Source organism: Drosophila pseudoobscura, chromosome X, assembly GCF_009870125.1.
Source record: "Drosophila pseudoobscura strain MV-25-SWS-2005 chromosome X, UCI_Dpse_MV25, whole genome shotgun sequence".
NCBI lineage: Eukaryota > Metazoa > Arthropoda > Insecta > Diptera > Drosophilidae > Drosophila > Drosophila pseudoobscura.
This window is the reverse complement of record NC_046683.1, coordinates 32,309,882-32,313,628: the sequence shown is the minus strand read 5'-3', so window position 1 is coordinate 32,313,628 and position 3,747 is coordinate 32,309,882.

Genomic DNA, 3,747 nt, shown 5'->3' with positions numbered 1-3,747 from the left:
GTCCACGTGCCGTCATTCCTTTTAAGATACCCCACCGAGGGGTTAGTTTTTGAGAGAATCTTGCGAAGCCTTGCGGCCTCTGATGTTTCCTCAATTTCCGAGCAAAATTTTTGCCAAGAGGCCCTTTTTGCTTTCCTTGTTTCCTTTTTATATAGTGACAGACTGATTTTATAGTCTGCCCAGTGGCTCTCCTCGTTCGCGCTTTTGGCCCTGTTGAAAAGGGTCCTGCAGCTTTTACGTAGGATGTCTATTTGCTTTGACCACCAGGGGGGTTTCTTTTTCCCCCTAGGTTTGCTAGAGGGGCATGCTGCCGCGAAGGCTTTGTTGCATGCCTCTGTGAACCTGTTCACTAGGCGATCTAGGTCGTCTTTTGTGTCAGGGCATGATGGTGCTTTGGAGGGGAGTAAGTCCTCCAGGGCTGAGCTATATTTTTCCCAGTTGGCTTTCCTGGGATTAATATAGTCCTTAGGTTTCGGAAACTCGAGGGATAGTGTGGTCTCGATGTATCTGTGGTCAGAGAAGGAGTGGTCATCAAGGACCTGCCAACTCTTGACTATGTCTAACAGGTTGGAAGACACTAGGGTGATGTCAATAACCTCCTGTCGATTTTTAATTATAAAAGTGGGGTCGTTGCCCCGATTACAAATAAATAGATTTGAGTTAAGGATGAAGCTGAAAAGTGACTCACCCCTTGCATTTGTGTTCGAGCTCCCCCATTGAGTGTGGTGAGCGTTGGCATCGCAACCTATTAATAGGTCTATGTCCGACCTCTCGCTGTCGCTGGCTAGTTTGCGAACAAGGTCGTTGGGGGGATCGTTTCCCTCATGGGCCATGTAGGACGACATCAGCCTTAGATGTGTCCCTTCCAGCTCTAGGCTTACCGCCGTGTTGTCGCTATCGCTATAATTATGGAGCAGAAAGATATTAAGGTGCTTTCTGGCGAGAATGCAGGTGCGAGTTTTACCTTCATGTTGAGCTACAATTATCTTGTACTCCTTCGACCCTAATCCACAAACCTTGTCTCCCACTATCCAAGGTTCCTGGATCAGGGCTACGTCTGCTCCGCTCTCTTCGAGGCGGAGTATAAGAGCAGCGGATGCTGCTTTACAGTGGTGGAGATTGATCTGAAGGAGCCTCAGGGACATCCTTAGTGTTCTCCACCACTGTAATGTCCGGATCGTCCTCGACTTCCTCGTGGCAACACATCGCCTCGAAGTCGTATCTCAGCGTGCCATCTGTGGAGTAGCCCTCTGGGTCTATCTCTGTGTGATCGTCGGGTGCTTCGATCTCCGAGGCAGCGTCCTGCTCGACTGGCTTGTCGACAGGACGTGCCTCGGCCGCCGCATCCGACTTGTAGACCTTTATGGTCACAGAGCTGAACCCAAAATTGAGCTCGCCTTTGGCAGCCTCAATCGGGGCCAGCGACTCTTTGTTGAGGACGACCACCGCCTGGTTTGTGGGGCCCTGTGTCGCCTCAACTTTGACCACCTTCCAATCCGCTGTTGGGAGGTGGGGGTTGCATCTTTGCAGCATTTTTAGGATGCGCTCCGGCTCCTTCATGGAGGCGGGCACCCAGACTCTCGCCCTTGGTCTACTGGGCACTTCGCTCCAGTCTACAGCGACGAGCTTCGCCCCTGGGTAGACTTCCCCGACATGCGCTACCGCTGCTTTGTACAGCTGTACGGAGCGCTCATCTTCACAGGCTACGATTTTTATGCAGCCCTGGTACCAGCCCATGTCTCTGCAGACGGGGGGGGGTCCAGGCTGCTTTTCCAGCAGCTCGAAGCAGCGGTCGGCCAGTGCCGCTTCCACCCACTTCCACTGGTTCCGAGGGATCCGGGAGTCCACGCTGCCTTTGTCCAGGACGCCAATCAGCGTCCTTTCTCTGGCAATCTGCGCGAACGACGCGTTAGGCAGCACTCTGGAGCGCTTCGGTGTCGGCCCCGGAGTCTCCTGCGAGCGCTGCCTTTTTTGCTGAGGGGCTTCCTTCTTCGGTGCTTCCTTGCCAAAGTTCGGCAGCACCTTCGAGGCCCATTCGACCTTCTTAATCCATTTGTCCGTCGGGCTGGACATCTGGCTTGCGTTCTGCCGACGGAGTGTGTTGCCAGCACTCCTTCTGTCGGCATATGTAAAGGATTTGGCTTTGACACTAGTAGATGGTGACTCATCCCCCTCCACTTTACCAGCAGGCAGAGCAGCCGCAGGATTGCATAGCCACTCTGCCAAGGTATCGGTTTTGGGAGCCAATTCACCACCCACCCCGACGCCGGGATGGGACCCCTTTGGGCTCTCCCTAGCATCTACCGCCGCGCAGGTTTTCCCTGCTGATTTGCGGGTCGGGCCAGGCCTTTGGGCCGCTGCCTTCCCCTGTTTGGGATTGCTCCCTGTTGGCATTTGGGGAGTGCCAGACTCATTTTGTTTGTTTTTCAATTCTTCCATTCTTTTTCCCACGAGCTGCAGAGAAGGGGTACGGTCCGTCCGGGCAGAGATCCACGTTGCCCGGATAAGGCATACTTAGAACAGGGGGCTGCCAAGTCCCTGAGCTCTCCGTTAACGACTGGGCTAGTTTTATATACCGGGCCCCCAGCCAGGCTGACTCTCGGCACGGGTCGAATAACACTCTTAGTCCGGCCCGGTGTGAGCTGAATGTGGGGGGTTGGGATGTGGGTAGGTAGTGTGTAGGGATAGGGGAGTGTGTGAGCTACTTATAAGAGGCGGCACCACAAGCGCATCGTCAGTGTTGCTACTTCGCGAACACCCGCTGGCTGTCCGGGGCTGCTTATTTTCGGTACTCTCCCTAGGGATGTCCGATTATTCGCAGCTGACCTACCTATATGACCTGTATATAGGTAGGTCGTTCGCTATCCGCAACCTGCGACCCGTCCGGTGGCCTCAGCTAGGCCCCCTTTGAGCCACCTCACGAGCTCATCAGACCAGAATATTCTAAAGAAACAAAATTCAGATTTGAAAAAGCTTTTAAAAGAGCAAGAATAATGTTAGAAACACATAAAACTAAGAATGAGGAATACTATGATAGAAAAATAGCTACTATAGACATAAACATTGGGGATAAAGTCCTTTTAAAAAATGAAACAGGACATAAATTAGATCCTGTCTATATAGGACCATTTGAGGTTATAGAAATAGAAAATAAAATTAATATAGTTGGTGAGAAATGAGCCTCGTAGTTTTTAATTCAATGTTCATGTATATTGCGATTGACCTATTTACACGCTCATGATTGTAGTACACCGCCTAAGTAACTATTTTTACGCGCATAGCTGTATTGTTGTTTTGCTCGTGTCCAAAACATAGCTGTAATGTTCTCACACGCATAGCCAAGCCCGCAGCTGCACACGCACACAACGATGTGTACCGTTTGGCATTGGACCGTCGCATCGCCTGATCTTCCAATTCCCTTTTGGCTCGACTTCTTTTCGCGGAGTTGAGTCAGTAGAAATTTCTAGACGAAACCGCCCGCACGCATACTTTGTACCGCCGCAGAAACGATCCCCCCGCTGTTCTTGTAATATACTTGTAAAATAACCACCAATATTAAATAATCAAGAAAATAAATAAGCTCAAGATATAAACGATTATACAGTCCACTAATTCATAACCATAGCAAAATTTGGTCCTTCGAGCCGGATCTCCGCGTTTGAGTTTATTTATATACATATTGAGTGATACCGTTACCCGCTGTTTGCCATGAAGGCCCTAGTGCATCGTCTAATTCAACAACGTGGG